Source organism: Microcebus murinus, chromosome 6, assembly GCF_040939455.1.
Source record: "Microcebus murinus isolate Inina chromosome 6, M.murinus_Inina_mat1.0, whole genome shotgun sequence".
In the NCBI taxonomy this organism is placed as follows: Eukaryota; Metazoa; Chordata; class Mammalia; order Primates; family Cheirogaleidae; genus Microcebus; species Microcebus murinus.
Window position 1 is genome coordinate 111,778,171 of NC_134109.1, and position 21,624 is coordinate 111,799,794.

General features: G+C 44.9%; 1 protein-coding gene across 11 annotated transcripts in view; it reads left to right on the forward strand.

Moving 5' to 3' along the window:
- The first annotated feature begins 19,114 nt into the window (after positions 1-19,114).
- The window catches only part of NRG4 (neuregulin 4), a 144,223-nt gene continuing 141,713 nt past the window's right edge, over positions 19,115-21,624 (forward strand). For 4 of the 11 annotated variants that reach the window (XM_076004589.1, XM_076004590.1, XM_076004588.1 and 1 more), the window contains exon 1: positions 19,116-19,267. The gene's annotated coding sequence lies outside the window, so the exon portion shown is untranslated. The other 7 variants (XR_012919813.1, XM_076004586.1, XM_076004593.1 and 4 more) reach the window with 5 other exon arrangements.

The window sequence follows — 21,624 nt, forward strand, 5'->3', positions numbered from 1 at the left end:
CTACACTGCCAGTGAATGGCTGATCTAAATTGGAACCCAAGTCCATCTGACTTGGGTTAGGGAACCCTAACCCTAACCCTACCACAAAGGGCCATGGCCACCTGGGAGCCTCGTCATTTGGTTCCCTTCTCGATGGTTTTAGAGGCTTTGCTCCAATATGGCTAGAACGTCATCTTTAGTGAGCGTAGGCACAGTGCAAGGTGGTCAAGGCAGTTTTTGCCCAGAGGGTGGGTTTAACTTCTGTAAAGTGACCCTCAGGGTTTTGTGTGAGTGAACTGAAAAATAAGAAGGCAATTCAGGAACACAGAATTCTGGCATAGAATACATTGTCCTCTTATTGGAAAGGGAAGAAGTGAAAGAAACCAATACACTAGAGTGTATCGCAGGTTAAGCTAACTAAAGATGAGGCCAGTGATTTGTCCATAGCCAATGGCATGGCAGCAGAGTGACATGGAGACCTGCCTTCCAGGGACCTCAGCAACGTGAGCAGTAACTGAGTGATTGTGGGGGAGGCAGCCCCCAGAAGAGAAACCTGTCCTAGTAGAAAAAGGAGCCTTTGGGATAATCCCCAGAGTGTCCATGGATAGCTACAAGGCTATGAATGTCCTGGGCTAGGAAACAGGTGGCCACAACAGCAAAGAGTGGCTGATGTGGGAACTAGCTCCATCTGTAGAGAGTCGTACTGCTGGAGTAATCTCAGAGAAGGGCAGGGAAGCGCAATGGGCAGGCGGTTGTTCCCAGGTTGGAATGCTGCCTTAAGGGATCTTAAAAGGAGACATCTGCGAACATGGATAGGGTGGCCTATCAATTATCGCCAACCTTCTTTATGCTATCTTCTGGCTCTTGCACTTACAGATTAAGAACTGGTTGGTTGGTGCTATAGTTGACCTCATATTTATTTAGCATAATCCAAAATTCACTCCAGTATTGGCATCTTTTCCAACCTTAGAACCTGTAGTAGGTTGAATTGTGTCCCTCCAAAATTAATATCCACCCAGAACCTCAGAATATGACTGTATTTAGAAAAAGTATCTTTGCAGAGGCAGTTAAGATAAGGTTGTACTAGATTAGGGTGGGCCCTACATCCAATGACAAGTGTCCTTTTAAGAAACAGGAGAGAAGGCATAGACAGGAAGGCCATGTGAAGACAGGCAGCAATTGGATTTATGCTGCCACAAGCCAAGGAATGCTTGGCTTTGTTGAAAAAGGCAAGAAAAGATTTTCCCCCAGAGCCTTTGCACCTTGATTTTTGGACTTCTATCCTGCAGGACTGTGAGAAAATAAATTTCTGTTGTATGTTTTTAATTTTTTTATACTGAGTTTTTTTTTAATTTCAAAATATTATGGGGCTACAAGTGTTTTGGTCACATGTCTCTATTGATTCTGTTATGCTCGAGTCAGGGTTGCAAGTGTGCCCATCATCCAGACGGTGTTCCCCGTACCCGTCAGGTGGGTTTTCGCCTGCCTCCTCCTTCCGTCTTCCCCCTGCTTGATTTCTGCTGAGTTTTACTTCCCTCTGTGGACATGTTTGCTCATCAGTTAGTTCCAATTTAACAGTGAGTACGTGTGGTGTTTGTTTTTCCATTCTTTAGCTACTTCACATAGGATAATGTTCTCCCCTTTCATCCATATTGTTGCAAAATGCCTAATTTACCCTTCTTCATGGCTGCATAGTATTCCACAGCATACATATACCACTTTTGTTAATCCACTCATGAATTGAGGAGCACCTGGGATGATTCCACATCTTTGCAACTAAATTTCCATCATTTTAAGCCAACCCATGTGTGGTGGTACTTTGTTAGAGCAGCCACCGGGGACTAATACAGAAGCTGAGGCTGTTCTTCCTAAAGGGGCACATTAAGGAGCTCTCCAGCCCCTGGCAGGTCTTCAGTTTACCCCTAAATGAAAAAGCCGAGAAAAAATTGCTGAATAAATACATTGCCCAGATTTTGACTTGAGGGAGAAGCGTGATGTCTCCTGGGGTAGCACAGTGGTGACATTAGATAGTATCTGGAAGACCAAAGGCTGTGTATCAAAAAGCTTTTTAGCTGGGTGTGCCTGTAATCCTAGCACTCTGGGAGGCTCAAGGTCAGGAAACCAGTCTGAGCAAAAGCGAGACACCATCTCTACTAAAAATAGAAAGAAATTAATTGGCCAACTAAAAATAGAAAAAAAATTAACTGGGCATGGTGGCGCATGCCTATAGTCCCAGCTACTCGGGAGGCTGAGGCAGGAGGATCGCTTGAGCACAGGAGTGTGAGGTTGCTGTGAGCTAGGCTGACACCACGGCACTCTAGCCAGGGTAACAGAGCGAGACCCCGTCTCAAAAAAAAAAAGAAAGCTTTAAAAGCTTTGTTATGTGGCTTTAAGCTTGGAAAATTTACTAAGCGTCAGGGCATGGCCTCTAGTTTTGTCAGTCTCAAGGTTGAGGCAGACTTAGCATGATCAGCTAAGTCATGCTAATCAGACTCACAAGAAATAAAAATCAGGCTGCGAATTCATTCATCTGTATGTGTGTGAGAAAGAGAGAAAGCTTTTCTTCCAGTATCCAAAATGCTCGTATTCACTACCAGGGCTCCAGAGGCAGGATACCTGGAAGCTGATTGGCGGGTGTAAGTTGCATGGAATCAAAATAAGACACAGGGCACTTTGAGTGGGCTCCATTCAGGCCACAGAGAAACCCAGTGACCCTTCCAGCACCCCAACAAAGCCTGTGTCCCCAGAAGCACAATGATTAGGCCTGGCAGAGTCTGCAGTGTCTGCTGCAAGGCCATACTTCTCTGGCTTCTCTTCTCCGGGTTCTGGGGCCAACGGCCCTGCTTCCACTCACATCGTTTTTCTCTAAACAAGGTGTTAAATAATTGATACTAAGTTATAATTATGTTCTGGATTTGTCTCCCTAAGATTATAGAAAAGGTCACCTTGACTAAAATATTAGGTTTTTCAAATCTACATTTACAATTCACTTATTCCCATAAGAACTAATACCAACTATATTAGTTTCCTGTGGCTGCTATAACAACTCACCAAAAACTGAGTGGCTTAAAACAACTAAAACTTTTTCTCTCTCAGTTCTGGAAGCCAGAGGTTCAAAGTCAAGGTGTCAGCAGGGCTCTAGGGCACAATCCACTCCTCGCTTCTTCCAGCCTCTGGTCGCTCCAGGCATTCCTTGACTTGTGGTCACATCATTCTAATCTCTGTCTCCATGGTCACATTGCCACCTCCTCTTCTGTGTCTTGTCTTCCTCTGCCTCTCTCCGATGAGGGTACTTGTGATGGTATTTACAGCCCATCTGATAATCCAGAATTATCTCATCTCAAGATCCTTAACTTAGTCACATCTTCAAAGACCCTTTTCCAGAAAAGGCAGCACTCATAGGGTCCTGCAATTTGATGTGGATATCGTGTGCAGGGCCATCTCTTGGCTTACCACACCACCAGGACCTTATCTGTCTCGATATGTCTTCAGTGCCTCACACATTAATGAAAATCAATAAATCAAGGCGATCTCATTGCTTAATTCTAACACACCTCACTGCTACTATGCACCACAACTGTCCCTCTTAAAGGTAATTCAGAACTTTTATACCATAGGCCCTTCAACACAAGATTGGGTTTCGTGCATGTATGGCTCAATGCGAATTGTCTCAGACAATGAGTCCATCTCTCCAGGCCAGCCTGTCAGTATAAACTGTAATCACAATCAGCATTGTCTAGAAATACACCACCGCATAATCTCACACGATTATCTTTTCCCCTACCTGTTCAGATCCTCTTTACCTTGTGAGGCCCACCTAATGCCCCATCTTCCCAGGAACTCTCCATGACAGTTCCTCACCTGACATACCTTCTTTCCTTTGAGGTCTTCTTGCCCTGCCTGTGGGTACCATTTCTCCTGGGACTTGGTAAACTCTTCCTGAGTGGTATTTTCTTTCTCAAATAAGAATCAAAATGTATATAATACGTATATTGTTGAAATTTTGTTACATAAGTGTTGGCTGACAAATGTAAGGGGAGCTAGTGATTATCAAAGCACAGACCAGAGTCCACACCACAAGCCTGCTCTTTATCCTGTGGCAGGAAAAAATCACCCACTTGCTTGGAGAGTCTAAGAGGAGAGAGAGGATTCATTTCAGGTCAATTGATTTAGAAAATTAGATGACTGTCTTCCGGGGGATGCGATGTTTAACATTCAGCTAGAAGGGAAAGTTTTCTTGCATAACTAGTAACTGGTAAGACGAGAAACAGGAGAGGTGATTTGCTATCAAGAAATAGAGGTGAGGTAGGCCGGGCGCGGTGGCTCACGCCTGTAATCCTAGCTCTCTGGGAGGCCGAGGCGGGCGGATTGCTCAAGGTCGGGAGTTCGAAACCAGCCTGAGCAAGAGCGAGACCCCGTCTCTACTATAAATAGAAACAAATTAATTGGCCAACTAATATATATAGAAAAAAAATTAGCCGGGCATGGTGGCGCATGCCTGTAGTCCCAGCTACTTGGGAGGCTGAGGCAGGAGGATTGCTTGAGCCCAGGAGTCTGAGGTTGCTGTGAGCTAGGCTGACGCCACGGCACTCACTCTAGCCTGGGCAACAAAAGTGAGACTCTGTCTCAAAAAAAAAAAAAAAAAAAAAAAAAAAAGAAATAGAGGTGAATTGCTATCAAGGCACAGATCTTCAGGAAGCAAATTTAGAAGGCTTGAAGAGCTGCTCTCTCCTCAATGACAGGGTTTGGTGAAGAATCTGTGTAGACAAAATATAGCCCCAATTTAAAAGTATATGTGAATGTATGCTAAAAGAGCCCTAAGTCTGGGAGTCCTAACCTGTTTAGAGGGCAAGAGCGGTGGTCTGGTTCCTGCAAGAGTGTGACGCACACAGCAAGTATTTGATAAATGTCAGCTGAATCAGTGAAGCAGTAAAATGAAGGAGAACTGCCTGATTGAGGAGTCCCTAGCTGGTTGTATCACCAAGGAGGCACAGACCCTGATGTCTAAACCTTCATCTCAGCCATAAGCCATGATCTTCATGTTGCCAAATGTTACAACACTCATCCTCTTAGTTGTCAGGTTAGACAACACTAATCACTCACTCCTCCTTCCTGAAACACTTTATTCTTCATTTGCTTGGCTGTCAGGACCACATCATTTGGTTTTCCTCTCTCTTCATGGAATGTTCCTTCTCAGTTTCCTTCTATGTGTCCTCCTCTTCCTCTTGACCTCTAAAGGTAGACATGTCCCAGGGCTCATTACTCAGAACCTCTTCTCTTCTCCATCTGTCTTCTCTTCAAGGGCCTAGGTGAGCTCACTCAATCTCATGGCTTAAAATGATATCCATATATCGTGTCCCCACATTTTCTGTCTCCAGCCACATCTTCTTCCTGAACTCCAGACTTGAATATTCAACTGCCTACTTGACATCTTCAATTAGATGTCTCATAGACTAAAACGTAACATGATTGAAACAGAACTTATTATCTCCCACTTAAAATCTGTTTCTCCTCCATCTCTACCCATTAAATAAATGGCAATTTCATCCTTCTAATTCAGACCAAAAGCCTTGAAATTAATCTTGACTTCTGTCTTTCTCTCCTACCCCACATCCAATCTATCAGCAAATACTATCAGCTCTACCTTCAAAATATATCCAGAATCCAGCCACCTGTCCCCACTTCCACTGCCAGCACCCTGGTCCAAGCCACCCTACCTGTCACCTGGATTACTGAAACAGCCTCCTAAGTGTCTTCCTGTCTTCTCCCCTAGCCCCTGTAGTGCTTTCCCATATAGTAGCCAAGTGATGCTTCTAAAACAAACTCAGTCATGTCACTTTCCTGCCCTCAACATACCACAGGTGTCCTGGTAAACTTTATGAAATCCAAATCCTCACTGTGGTCTACAAGGCCCTAAAATCTCCCTTTCCAGTTTTATTTTCTATTCCCTTAATCTCAGCATTCTTATGTAGGCCTTCTTGCTGTCCTCAACAAGTTATTAAACTGAACATAAAATACATTAAAACATATTATAAAATATAACATAAAAATGTAATCTGAGACACCAGTGACATGAAGTGTGGAAGGGGGTGGAAAGCTGTGCGGAAGTAGAGTGCCTGTGTTTGTTTGGTGGGTATAGTTTCTGTTTTGCAAGATGAAAAGAATTCTGGACATAGATGTTGGTGATGGTTGTACAACAACGTGAATGTACTTAATACCACTGAACTATACACTTAAAAATGGCTAAAATGGTAAATTTTACGTTAGCTATATTTTACCACAATTAAAAATAATAAAGAAAAAAATCATTCATATATAGGTATGTATATATGCATAACAAATCTGAAAAGACAGGCACAAAAGGTGAATGATAATTATCGGTAGGATTATAGATGATTGTTTTCTTATTATAAAAAAGTATTTCTAATTCATATATCAGTAAATTACATAATTTATATGTGATTTTTATGTATGAACTACATAATAAAAACACGTAAAAAGCTGTGTGTATATAAATCTTACACCTCGTGTGGCATAGTATTTGACTACTAATAAAACCTGGAAATAAAACTTGTGCCACCAGCTATAGGCCTCACCACTATTGAGTGTGGGCAGTTTCAATGGACTCATCTCTACAGGAACACAAGAGGCCTTTAATCTAAATATAGAAGTGTTCAGGCTTTCAAACGCAGACTTAGTTGAAATGTGGATGTTACCTGTCTGACACAGGCCAATCATGCCACAGATGAACAAGCTGTTGCAAAATTCTGAATACAGTGTGTCATTTGATGATGTGGCATCTCTTGACACAGACCAAGCTACAAAGCTGCCTACAGTGTATAATTAAGGGTTTCAGATGTACTAAGGTTTTCTTCTGCCAAATGCCATTCATCTATGCTTGATTCTTCCAACAAATATAACTGAAATACAATTTGTAAAGCCAGCTCACTGTGCAAATTATTTTGTCCTGCTGTTTTGAGGCACTGCACAGTGCAGAGAAATACAGAAATCATTCCGGGATACCTAACCTACAAATCCCTAACCCAACCCCATCATTGGACAGGAGAGGAAAAGCAAGGTGACTTGTACACTCCTAGTTTGTGGAAGAGCTGGGCCTACACTCTGGAAATCTGGATGCCTTAGTCTCAGTGCTTCTTTTCAAAACTTGGAATGTCATCTTTGGAAAAGGAGAGTAACTAGCAACAGTTTGAATGTGGTTACAACTAGAAATAACCCTTATTTCTCTCCAATCTTTGTCTTCAAACTGGTCCTGCTGGCTGTCTCTTCCCTCCCCTTGATGACAACTTTGACAGACTCCATAGCTTTCTGGTTACTCACAATTTCAAGACCACCCAATTAAGGCTAATTTTTGGTGTTAAAAAAAAATCTCAACTCGTCTAAATCAAGTCTTCAGCCTCACACCTGGTTCAAAGCTCCTCCCTTCATCCTGGCTTAGACTGACCATAGATGGAGGCCTTGCAGTGGGGAAGGGAATGGAGTCTGCTCTTTCTCTCCTCCTCCGTGTTCTCCACTGCTTCTCGCTTTCCCCAGGGTCAATGGTGGGCCTGGGGTGGGTGGCCAAAGAGTATGGTAAAGGGGCAAAAGTCTTCACCCTCGAGTGCAGGTGTCCCTGGGCTGACAGCATTCTCTGGGCTGCAAATGTCTAAATGCTGAACACCTCACAGGATGCAGCTATGGCTTCTCAAGAGGCCGATGGGAATCTCCACAGGGTCTGAGGCAGGAGCACCAAACCGAGGGGTGCTCTTGGAGCACTCTCTCCTGGCTGGGAGGAAACAACTCTCTCTCCGCCCCTATCGGGAGAGGTAGGGACAAATCATTGTACTCTTCCTCACACTCTGCCCAGTGACTCACCTCTCCTTAAATGTCTAGTCTTTTCTTCACATAGCTGTGGGTGGGTAATGGTGGCCAGAACAGTTCACCAACCTATTTATAAGTCTGGAGGGATTGTGCCTGGCTGTGCCTCTTCAGAAGGCGGGAAAGCCAACCACTTAGCATCTTCACAAAACATCCCCTTTAACATCAATAGGAATCCTGGATGTTGTTTGCAGGGAGGAGGCACTTCTTGCTTTTGGAAAGCCTGGAAACTATACAAAGAGGAAGTAGCTGCCAGGAGATCCTAGGGGAGAAAGAGACCTATCTACAAACTTCTGGGCAAAGGAGGGTCTGTCTCCAAAGACAAACCCCTTGACTGCCTGGCATGTCAAGGATTCTGACAGTAGCTGCTTCCCTGGGACCAACCAGACTGGGTGCATCAGGATAAGGCAAAAATCCTGGCCTTCATACACTGAGTGGTGATGACTAAGCATGTTCTCCTTTCTAGGCCCCAGGCTCCCATCTGGAAAATAGGGGGATGATAAATATTTGTTATTCTGGGCTGTCTTGCATTAGAGTAGCCTCCCTATTTGGAGGAATCCCAAGATAGATAGGTGGCTGGCAAGGTTCCCACTCCCTCATTATGGAAGTCCCAGGGGTGGGGGCATATAGTCTCTCTTCCTACCCCTGCCATGTAGCTATAGCATGGAAATGTGACCTGGGCTCAGCCAAGGACTTTGAGTCCTTGATAAGAATGCAGAAGCCTAGATTCAGTGGGATGAGAAGTCCAGAGGGTACGGCAGTGAATGTTGACTGGGAGTGGTCAGCCCAGAGTAGTACCCACTGCCCAGAGCTCCCTAGCTGTTCCTGGCCACCCTTATTTTCTGAGATGGCTCTCTAGCATCGTACAGTTTACAGAAATGTCATGTTCTTCTGTCATAAATATGTTAGCTTGACTCACAAACCCCATTGCAATCTCTTTCTTCCTTGTCTCCCTCTACCCTAGAGGTTAGAAAGCAAAACACTCAAATTCCCAGACTCCTTAACATTAAAAAGTAGTCATGTGATACAGTTCTGATTAATAAAATAAACAAGTCCCTTCCCCCCTATGAAGGCAAAACCTGGTGAGGAAAAGGCTTTCATGCTTCCCCTTCACCTCTCTTCCTTCTTCCTAGCTGCAATATAGATGAAATGCCTGGAGGCGAAGCAGCCACCCATGACCGCGAACAAAATGCCAGATAGAACCTCAGCCTCTGATGGCACCCCTGAGCAGCAGGACAAGCCCTGGACTATTGCCTCAAGACTTATCACACACTGAAAATAAGTTATCTACCTACTTAAGCCAACGTTTTTCAGATTTTCTTACTTTCAGATAAACAAATTCCTCCATGATACAGTTTTCAATAAACTCGATAAAAGCTGAGAATGGCATTTACATTTACACAACATTTTGTAGTTTATAAACTGTCATAATGGCTTAAGTTCATCAGGGGAGTTCATCAGTTCATCAGACTCTGGCTGGTACGAAGGTTATCAAGGTCTCCTCTAGTTCTGACATTCTGTCCTTATGAGAGGAACGTTGCTCTTATTATGCAAACTCACATCACCCATAGCTTTTACACCCCAACAAAAAAAGAACAATCATTTCACTTGAGATGGCACATCACTGAACCAGGTCCCCTACTCCTTCCGGCCTTCTCTGTCCTCTGACTCATTCCCTAAATCCAAGGGCCACCCCTAGCCCCAAGACCATCTAGCCTAGTGCTACCTCACAGAGCTACCTATTTGATTAGATGGCTGACTTACAATTTTCAGAGGCAGATAGATGCCTGCTAACTAGGCCAATCTGAGTTGAGTGGGATATATTTGTAAAATATTTTATAGTTTGGAAACTCAAACTTTTTTTTTTTGTTGTTACCGTGTCACTGATCTCACAACAATCCTGGGATAGACAGGGCAAGTATAGGGACCCTGATGCTCATAGCAGTGAGGTGCTGTGGTTCTGGAGATGATAAATAAGAGCACCATATGGCCTGAGGAAGTGTGCAAAGGGGGATATACGCTGGAGTAGGAGTCAGGGAGTGCAGGTCCTATGTTCCTGTCTGACACTAGCCAGTAGCTTGACCTCTGGCAAGTCGTCTACCTCTCTGGGTCTAGTTTCTCCATGTGTACAATGGGATGCTGGATGTATTAGTTAGCTCAGGCTGCCATAACAAAATATCATAGATGGGGTGGCTTAAGCAACATGAATTTATTTCTCACAGCTCTGGAGGCTGGAAGCACGAGATCAGGATGCCAGCATGGTCAAGTTCTGGTAAGGGTTCTCCTCCTGGCTTGCGGATGGCCATCTCCTCCCTGTGTCCTCACGTGGGAGAGGGGAGAAGAGAGCGAGCTCAATTCACCCTAATTACCTCCTAAAGACCCTATCTCCAGATATATTGGAGACATTAGGGGTTAGGGCTTCAACATACATATATTGGTAGGAGAACACAATTCAGTCCTAGCGCTGGACATGATCTTTGGAGTTCCTTCCACATGTTAGCACAAGTATGCAACATTGAAGGTGCTCACAATTTTCTGTGGAATTAGTAATTCTACCTTGCCTCTTTGACTCAAGAAACTGTACAAGACTTAGTTCTAGACTATTGGGAGCATCTTGGGGATCTTCTGTGTACACTTTTCCTTCCCTAAAGCAATTAACAAGCCAAAGGTCATTTTTGGCCAAAGCAGGTCTCTTCCAAGGTCAGAGCTTTAAAGTTTTTCAGAAAGCATGTATTAAACTGTCACTTTCAGTCTTGGGATATGGCATGCAATTTCTGCTACTGCATTTAGAAAGAACACAATGGTGACTGTCTATTGGAGGTGGGTTTTAACGTATAAGTCTACAGCTATATTTTCTAACAGCCACAAGGACTGTGAGCAATTGTGGTCTTTCACCAAAGCACAAAGTACCTTGTCATTCCTACTTCGTTCCTGAGTGGCCTTATGGTCAGAAGCAGCCTCTAGTGGGAGAGCGGGCCCACCATAGGTCAAATATAATTTCCTCCAAACATAATCAACTAAGTGTTGGTTGAATACACTTATTGTCAAAGATCTAAAAGTATTTTGAGCACTTAATGCCAAAAATATATATATACACCCAAGGATGATACAGTCCCAGCATGCTGTTGCAGCTGGACCAGAGACCTTTAGGTGTAAGAGTCTGAATTTCTGTTACTACTTTGTTTATATCTCCTTATTTATGATATAATACATAATTGTTTGTAGACACTAAAATTTTCCCTGTTTATGGTAGTAAGTTCAAACCCAAATTTACCTTTCACATATATTATAATCTTCATCTTGACTTGACCAAAACTGTCTAAGTTCAGTATTCTACAGACTAGAAAGATGCTGAGTTTTCTGTTTTAATCCTATAGAGCAGTGGTTCTCAATTGGGGGTGATTCTGCACCCCAAGGGACATTTGGCAATTTCTGGAGACATTTTTGGTTGTCACAGTGTGTGTGGTGGGGAGTGGTGGTGCTATTGGCATGCAGTGGGTAGGGGTCAGGGGCGCTGCTAAACATCCTACAATGTACAGGACTGCCCCACAACAAAGAATTACCTACTGTCAACAGTGCTGAGGTTGAGAAACTCTGCTATAGAATCTCAAGATGCAAAGCACATGGTCCTTAATGGCTTATGGGGTTAGAGAGAGGGAAGTTGTTATACTGACAGTACAACTCTAGGACTTTTCATGACCTTAGGACATAGTAGATGCTCATGAAAATATGGACCATCTTTGTCATGCCAACCCAGAAAGCCAGTAATGGGGTTAACATTAACAACAACAAAAAAGTAGGCAACCCCTTCTCTGATTTTCATTCAGCTTCAATGTCCTCTTCACCAGGCGGTAAGGAGCAAGCAAGCAGAACACAGTGGCTCACGAGCACGCCTGTGACAAGGTCTGAAGGGCTGACGGATTTGCTGCTCACACCCTCAGAGCTCATTTTACTTTGAGGATAGACAGTATGAGGATAGAATAAAAAGCTCCAAACACTTAAAAAATCCTAACAGCTTCAAAGGTTGGTAGAATTTCAAGTGACTTTTTAAAGTATTAAATTATTCCCTGTGCTCCCCTTATTTTAATTATTTCTGTGTATCCCTCCTCATTCCAAAAAGGTTATGAGGGGTTAACTCTCCCTGCGCTGCTGACTCAGTCCTCCTATATCAAGCTTACATGGGTTCCAGGACTGATCAATAGGTTTCAATTTAGGAGGAAAAAGGATTTTGGAAGGACCAAGTAAAACTATGATGTTTTGGCAGTTAAAAGGTATGAGCTAAATTCCCACTATGTGTAAAGTACAGTGCTAAATGCTGAGAAAGATATTTTCCTGAAGTATAAATCACAGCTGGTGTCCCTGCGTGATTTCTACTCTGTGCGAGAAAGGCGGGCTCCGTGCCCAAGGCAGGCCTCTTCCTCGGCAGTCCGCACTGGCGCCTCCTGGGCCCAGGCAGCCTGCAGCCCCCTTTCCCGCCTGGTAAGGGGGGCAGAGCAGGAAGGGGTGATGGTGACTGAGTGGGGACTGCATGGGCAAAGGCTCAGAAGTGGGCCCACACTGGGAAGGGCCAGGGCAGTGAGGAAACTAAAAGGGAGCTCAATCATAGAGGTCTTGATTGCCAGAGCGAGGAGTTAGCAGTTAAGAGTTAGCAGTGTTCAGTTCTGTGATGTTCCATGAATAAAAAAAAAAAAAAAAAAAAAAAAGAGTTAGCAGTGAAGATACAAGGGAGCCTCTGAAGGTATCTAAATAGGAAGTTATAATGGTAAAAGGTGACATTTGTTGAGTGCTTACTCTTTACTAGGCACATTCATTTAATCCTCTTCCCAACAACCCTATGACATTGCTACTCTTCTTCTCCCCATTTTACTGATGAGGAAACTGAGGCACAGGGGCATTAAATAACTTACTGAAAGTTACATAGTTATCGATTGCTAGAGCAGGATTTACATCATGGGCACAGCCCATACTATTAACCACTTTGCTGGACTGCCTATCGATAGGTCAGGAAGGATTAGAGTAGAGACCAGACAGATATAGACACCGTTAGGAAGGAGCTCCCAATTGAGAGCATTTCAAGGAGTCAAGGAAATCAATGGGGTCAGATGTTGCTGAGCCATCTGGAAGAAATCTGAGAACTGCCCACTGGGTTTGTGATTAGGCAATCAACAGTGACCTTTAAGAGTCGGTTTCAGGATGGGGGAGGGACAGGAGCTCCTTGTAGGGCATCAAGAGGGGGAGTGATGGCAGATAGAACCCTGGGTAGAAACTGACAGTGAAAGGAAGGGGAGAGATGAGAGAAATTTTCAAGCTTTTCATTTGAGACTCTGTCCCAAAACAATGGAAGCTTTTCTTTATTTGGGTAATTACAATATGTTTCTCCCCATTCTTTTGTTTTGATGGGCAAAACTAATAAATTTTAGTAGTCCTGGTTAAAGGAGAATTAGCAAGTGTCATAGAAATTGTTTTTCAAAAACACTGCATCAAATACAGGTAAAATGCAAATATTTAATTATTTCAAAGGATATTGTTATAGGGGAAGGTCATTTGACCGCATACATCGCAGTGGCTGGACACAATGGCAATTCTGTAACTGGGCTGGGATGATGTAAGGGTATCACAGATGAAATAATTCTCTTCGGACTCATATTGAGCCCAGGGAGCACAGCCGAAAGCACTGCATGCATTATGGCTTGACACTGAAATCCTCAGAACAGCTGCCTGGACTTCTGAAACCCTGGGCTAAAAAGGGCAAAAATACTTATTAAAATCCTTTGTTTTAATAAGCTGTGGGACCTGGAGTTATCTGCCTCTGTCTTAGCTACTGAGCAGTTTCTATAGTATAATATTACAAATCAAAAGCAGTTTTAGGGAGTGGGTGTTTTTTGAAGGGGAAACCCTCTCCTGGCAGTTAATTTAGACCGCCTCAGGCAGCAATTAGAGCCACCCAGAAGAGGAGAGGAGGAGGAGGCCGTGGCCGCAGTGGTGAGGCAGTGGTGGAAGTGGCCTCTGGCTGAGGAGCAGTTTCTCCAAGGCTTCTTCCCGTAACCATTAACTCCCTCAGCATCTCAGTGAAGTCCATTCTAAACTGTTCTAAGGGTGAATCAGCCCCAAAGTGCTGCGGCCCAAGAACCACTGGAAACAATAAACGTAGGAAGGATGTATGCATAGAGTCTGGGACTGCTCCGGCCAAAGGAACCTCAGGCTCTGCGTGTGTGCCTGTGAACACACGAGGTAAACGTTTTGGCAACGACTTTCAGACCTTGGCTTAAACAGGGACAACACCAATAGGTATTTCATGTTTAAAAAATGCAAAAAATGCAGGCTAATGCAGGCGATGCCTGTGTGAAAAGCCACTGTGAGTGACCATAGATTCCTTTTCCTTTCTGGGGACTGAGGCCATTGGGAAACTTGGTGGTTGGTGGAAGAAGTCTAGAGTCTCCTCAGGAAGTCTTCAAAAACATTATCACCCCAAACAGAGGGGATCCACACAGAGGTCTCTTCTCTAGCCCAGGCCGCCTCCCCAGGTACCGTTTGCTGCCTCGTCATACACCCCAACCTTTAGGCAACTTTCTTCCGTCTTTACAGAAGCCTGACTCAACCTGGGAGGCTCGAGAGTAGAATGGGCCTGTCCCTCCTGCCTCTTCTCCACGTTCCTCGCTGTTCCCCCAAACAACCGTCAAGCTTTTGCAGTTTAAAGGTTTCACCGCTCACTACAGGCAATGGTAAGGGCTGACAAAAACAAGACGAGTGGGAAGCTGGAAAGAGTCAAGGATGCCATAGTGACTCGTCAGTTCTTTCCTCACAGCACCAGGGTTAGAGGAGTGAACAAATAGACTGCCTGTCCTCTGGTGTTCATTCCATGGGGGAGACGGACAGTGAACTTAACAACTAATTAATATGGCACACTAGGAGGTGCTATGAATAAAAGCAAGACAGAGAGGAGGTATAGGAATGCCTGTGGGAGGAGGGTAGTTTTAAAGCAGTGTTTGACTTTGAGTAAAGCCTAAAGGAGGTGAGGGAGGAAACCATGAAGATATCTGTGGGAAGAGGATTCCAGGAGAGGGAATCACTAGTGCTAAGGCCCTGAGGCAGGGGGAACAGCAAAAAGGCTACATAGATGGGGCAGAATAGGATAGGAGCCAGAGAATACTTAATCCTGCAATCATGGTAGTAAAAGGGAAGAGGCTCAAAGTTTGAGCTACATTGACCTGGGCCAAATCGCCCCGTCTATGAACACTTGACCACCAAGGGTCACTGCAAAGGCATATGGAACGGGAAATTGCCTATCACAGGACATAGCACATGCCAGTTTCCTGCCCACCAGACATCATCAGTTCCCTTCCTCCCCCAGTTACAGGGCTCCTCTCATCTAGCTCCCATTGAGGTTGAATAAAAGGTGTCTAGAAGTATGCCATTCAAGGGCCTCCGAGAGGTCCAAGATATATTACCAAGTGCAAGAAAACAAATCGCAAAATAGTACGCATCTACATATAGCATTGTTGGCAAACAGGAACATTTTAGTTTCCGCATTCAAAAATCTGGAGGAATCCACACCAAACTGTTAATGGTGGTCATTGCTAAGGGGTAAGATTACCAAAAATTTTGACCACTGAGTTTCTACCTTCTATATGTTTGAACATTTTACAATAAGCACATACTATATATGCAAGCAGAAATCACAATATAGGCTAGTGCTGATGCAGAACTAATCTCCTGGTCCTGCCCTGTGTCAGTACTGAATAGCCTCCCTCTCATCCCACACCCACACCAAGGCCAGCCTGGTATGATCCAACGTAAGGAACTCCTACATCTGCTCTATGGGGAAACTGAGCACAAAAAGGGCCATAGAGAGCTTTAGGGTTCTCAGATGAGATCTGGACCACAGGAAAACGTCCTGGGACTGGTGTGCTTGGCCGGCATCTGTGAATTGTAACTGGTTCTATTTAAAAGGCAAAATAAAGCGAACCGCTGTCCATATAAAATGAAAACCCTTACTATAGCTACCAAGGAGCAAAAAAGAGACTGACGAAAATCAAGTATTTCAAAGTAGGCTGACTGTGAACTTCTTCTGTGATTCAAGATTGTTTACACTGAAAAAAAAATCCCATTTTAAAGAATACTAAATTGAGGGATACTATAAGAAAAACCACATTTCACAAATAAGTAGCTTATAAGGTCAGTTGAGGAAAGACAAATATCCCAGTTCCCAGTGTCTTATTCAACAATGTATTAAAATGTGCATTATAATCAATCACTACAAGACATATGAGTTATGTAGCTTGGAAAACTTTTAGTCCTCCCCTACCCCCCTAAAAAAACTCTTGGTGAAAGGAATAAAAAATGTTTAAATATCCATAGTTGCCCATATAGCTTTTCCAAGTTTAAATTTATTTCAAGAAAAAAAAATGTTGTCCAGAAACATTTTTACATTCCCTGAATTGACCTTTGCACCAAAAAGTGTATTCAGCTCTTCATTAAATTAAATACTGCTTGAATGGAAGACAGTAGACCAGTCCATTTCTTGAACTCCTTCCCATTATGAAAGTCCCAGCTGAAGAAGACAATGATGCTCCCTGCAGGGAAACCACTTCCTCCCCAAATCAAACAACACCCCTTTTTGTTTACTGCTTCTTCCCCAGTAGCAGCAGGACTCATCTTGAGTTTATCTGATCATAGACTGGAAATCTCCAGAGCACAAAGATCCCATCTCAGCATTTCAATAAGCATCAGGGAATGTGCTCTTCCAAAACTGAATGCTTTCCACGAGGCAAGAATGCTATACAAACTGCTTTACTGTCAAAAAAACACAGTATAATTAAAAAGGAAACATTATGGTGTTCTGAAATCGGTCATATTGTCCAAGGATGAAAACAGAGCTTATAGAATTTATAAGAGACAGTCATATTTCCTACTTAATATTATTGATCAGCTTATAATTAAAAGCTGTAATTTTCAAGGGATATACTTTTCGAATAATTCCTTTCCCACCACTAGCGGTGTGACCTGAGCATAAAAGCTAGTAGCCCCACTAGGTAAATTTTCCACTGATGCAACTATGGCAATTTCTAAGTCCATGAGAGCTGCTAGGAATGTGTAACAAAATCCAATACCTGCATCATAATAATGCACTTAAAATTGTTAAATACACATCCATAGCTGAATGCACAGATTCCAAGAACTTCGAATTAGTAATTGCTACACTCACAGAGAGACTGGATCCTGGTCCATGGCTGGTGTGGATTCCTTCACCCTGTTAGGGCACTCACACACAAGTGATCTGATACACAGTATTGCTCTGATGACTGGCAGTGAGACCAGAAGATAGTGTGCAAGGCAGCACAGCAAGAAGGGTAGAGTGGGATGTGACAATGGAAAATAGGAGCGATTCATTCTACCTGATACACATACATTTCATAGGTTTAAATCTGGAGTGAAACAACTTTTTGAACTTAAAGGCTTGTGTGGGAGAATGAAGTGGAAGCACCTCTTGAAACTCACTTCTTATAGGCTCAGTGCCACCTCAAAAAATTCCACACAGACCCATTCCAAAACAACAGTTTTCTTACTGGAAAGCCACAAAGTTAGTGTGAAATCTGTGAAATGGAAAATCAGACCCAAGGCAGCGTGCTTACGTATAAACTTGATCTTAACAAAAAGGTACTTGGAGCAGCAGCACCCAAGTTAAAGGTTACCCCCAAGCCCCCAGTAATTTGATGCACTTGAGTTTTTATCCTAAACCTGTCTTTGACTGTGTGACCTTGGACAAGCTAGTTAACCTTTCTAAGTGTTAGCTTCTTCATCTTTAACATGGAGACAAAAGGTTTGTTGTGAGGATTAAAATGAAATCATGCACAAATAGCTTTTTAGCTCAGTACCTGGTACACATGAGCATTTAAGAAATGTGTCTTTCTTGTGATTAGATGTGGTACTCTGACTATATTTTAGAAGCAATTCCAGTCCAGCTGTCATATCCCAACACGTTGTGATAACCATTTCATTCTATGTTTCTAGCTCTTACAATTCTTTTCACCACAACACTTTGGGAGGTTGGGGAGGGAAGGCAAGCGGTCATATTCCACTTTTCCAACTATTACCCAGAGCAAGGTGGACAGCCAGGGAAATAGGTAACATATATACTAAAGAGAAATTCAATCTTTAGGATATGATGTTATAGGTGTATGGAATATAAACAAATCATATAATTTCAATCTATAACATATGGGGCATCAAATCATAGGTAGGTTTTATTTAAAAAAAAGCAGCATTAAAGACAGAAGGAACACATATGGGCCTATCACTATCTCAGTGTTGGTGTCTATGAAACAGGGATTGGTGGGCTAGATTATGGGGAGGAGGTTCATGGAGTCTGACTTCCAACAGGTGGCTAGCTATAGTCATCTTCAGATGCAAAACCTTAATGAGTTTGAGAATTCAACTCTCAGGGATTCTGTTCAAGGTGACAAACAAGGGAGACAATTTTCTGGGTTTAAGCCTCCCTGTCAAGTTAGCAAGCAGGGAACTGTCTGCCGTAGCGTGCACCTGTCCCCACCATCCTTTCCAGACAGCCCATCCTGCCACCGGGGCACCTCCCTACAAACGGGGGAAGCCCACTAGGTAGTGGTCACGACCAACCAAGCCACAAATCCCCAGGGTGTGAGATTTCCACTTCTATACCACGTCTGAAAACCGAAAATAGGCGCCGCTTGCCACACTGCAATGGGATTCCCCCCAGCAACACCCCCCACCCAAGCTTGCACGCTTTATTAATAAATGCAAGATGGCACACGGAGGCAAAGAATGGGAGGTAAGGCATCTGCTGCTGGACCCGAACCAGGGCAGTTTGCAAAAATAAATAAGAAGCATGTGACAAGAAGCAGGTCCCAGGCTGGAGGTGAAGCCCCGGGCTGCCCCACGCACCCTCGCCTGGCTTCCCGGCCCGGGGGATGAAGGTCAGCCGCAAGATCCCAGCCCTCCGGGCACTCAGCCTGCAAACCTTGACCGGCCCGCGTCCGCGCCCGCGCCCGCCACAGGACTCGGCCGCGCGGCAGAGGAAGCCCGGCCGCTGCCAGCTGCGAGGACACATACCTGCCGCCGGGCTCGGGATTCTCGGGCTCCGCCGCGGGGCCAGCCGCGCTCGCGCTCCCGGCGCCCCTCTCCGCCCCCCGCCCCTCGCGGCCCCGCCGCTCCCGCGCCCCTCCGCCCACCGCGCTCGGGGGCGCGCTCGGGGGCGCGCGCGGCTTCGCGCCGGCCGCTCGCCCGGGCCCGCGCCTGCGCCCTCGTCTCCGGCCGGCCGCGCGCGCCCGGGAGGCTGCGGGGCGGCCGCGCAGCTGTCTAGGAAACGCGGCGTCGGCGGGCCGGGCCGGCGGTCTGGGCCGCAGCCCGCCGGAGCGCGGCGCCGGGCGTCGTGGTGTGGGTGAGGAGGGCGTGGGCGCGGCGAGTGTGCGCGTGTGGAGAGAGCAGGGGCGCGGGAAAGGTCTGTGGTGGCGGCGGGCGGGGCCGAGGAGCAACAAGTGCGGCCGAGCCGGCCCCTCGGGAAGCGGAGGCCCGCCGGCGTCCGCGCGGCGGGGAGCGGGAGCCCCGCTCGCTCCGGCGCAGGGCCTGGCGGCTCTGCGCGGGCCGCTGCCCGCGTCCGGAGGCCTCTGACGGGAAACGCCTCCTTCTGGCCAGGGTCCCGCGGAGTCGGAGACCCTTGACTCTCGGGCTGCTGCCTGGGAGAAAAGTATCTGTCGTGCAGTCGTTTGATGGCTTTGAGTCAGGGCCCTTGTAGGGCAGTGTTTCTCATCCCTTTCCCGTCGTGTCGTTACCGCACTCGTGGGCCGCGCGTGTCCCCGCCCCAGTCCCCTCCGCGGGAGACCCCGACGCCGCGCTGCCGCGTCCGCCTGCGCGCCGGCGCGCGCCTGTGCTTCGTGCCGCCAGGGCGAGACCTCGCCCCAGAGGAGGTGCCGCCCGTGAGTGCCCTTATTCTAGGGCCGTGGTTTCGAGGTAGCGGGTACGGTAAGTGGAGTCACTGAGCAATCCGGGTACACCCACAGATATTCTCTGTAGGTTAAAAAAGTCCTCAAACAAAAAATGTACAGCTCTTTCTAATGTCTGCAGGTGCTGCTGTGAGCACAGCCGTTTAAGCAGCTTCTGTATTCATAGCTTGTCTTCTCCAGTTCTTGGTAAAGATTTCTTATGGGGTCTTGGCATGTTTATGTTAAAATACTTGAAAAGATTGGAAACTCTCGTTTCTGGGACACTAAGTTCCAGGGTGGCCTTTGGCTCTGCAGACAGTCTTGATTTCCAGTTATCACTTTTGAAGTGTTTTTATTTGGTTAGGTCCCGTTGGCCTCCCAGGAAAGTTCATTGTCTTTCTTGCTTGCTCCTCTAACATCAGCTTTTCTAGTTAAATGACGGAAATATAGAGTTGAAAGACTTCAAAACCCTCCTTATGGAATTGCCCCAGGGTCTCGGATTATATTTTTCTTAGGCACAGGAATATCTAGATAGGGAGTATCTAATTTTGGACAGCTGGGGAAAAGTAAAATTTTTCAGGACCTCCCTTACCTTTCAACATTTTTTACTCAACTCTAATTTCTAATGGTGGGATTTCAGAGGGACAAAAAGCCATTGAAGGTGCTATTTGGAGAAGCTACCTAGGTAGCTAGAGGGTCTTCTACATTTCCACAAGGAAGAAATATGGACTGGAAAGGATACAGTGGGCATGAGTTAAGCAAAATTAATGGAGGATGCATGGGATGGACGGTATAGTTTCCTGACAGGTGGTGGCAGCATTTCAACTACATACACTTGATTTAGAAAAAGCCTTGGCATAGCTTACGCAAGTTGTTATCCACTCCACTTTTTCCCTACTTAGTAGAACTCTACTTAAGATTTGATTAAAACCATTGAAAAGCATCCAGTTACAATGATAATTAAATATTAGAGTAGGACAAGTATTTTGAAACTTGCAGAGAGAAATTGAAAGACCACTTTGGTTTACCTAGAATCTTTGTATTCTAATACAATTATTTCAATTCAGGTGCATGCTACTTCAAGGGAACTTTTTTACTACAATGGCTGTCTGTAAAGACCTTCTAGAGAAATCTGTTTGAAAATTACATGCTAATAACTTCTACCTACATCTTTTAAGAATACTTTTTTTTTTCTTTTTGGGGTAATCTTAGTTCATGGAAATTGTAGGTGCAGCCATTTTAAGTTGTATTGTGAAGTCAAAAATCCCAAAACATGGGTAATTTGTCAGCTCTATGCTGCCCTCTCGTGGCGTCCTGCTTAAGAATCCATAGCCAAACGAAAATCTTCACCCTTTAAGTTTTTCAGGGTACTGAAAACTTAAACCAGGTGTAGACAAGATGTCATTCTGCATTCTCAGAATGCAGTCCTGCTCTTGATTTCAAACGCCGTATGGCCTAAGAGGAGGATTAGCCCTTGAGGCTGATCAATCTAGGAGCACTATGAAGATCTACCACAGACCTCGCTTTCACTTGGAGCATTATTCTCAAACTTGCCTGGCCTGTAGGAATCAGTTGGGAACACTTTTAAAAAATCAAATTCTGGAACCTCACGTCAAACCTATTCCAAGAGATTGACATGTGATTTTTACTTTTAACTGCTCCAGGTGATTCTCATTGATAGGAGATGTTGGGGAATCCTAGAGCTGTAAATATACAGGTGCTGCTTCAGTAGACTGCAGGTAACGAATGAGCAGGAATTTTGGGTGAAGGAACTTCCCAGCAACAGGAAATCATGGGAGCTATATAAAGCAGGAGT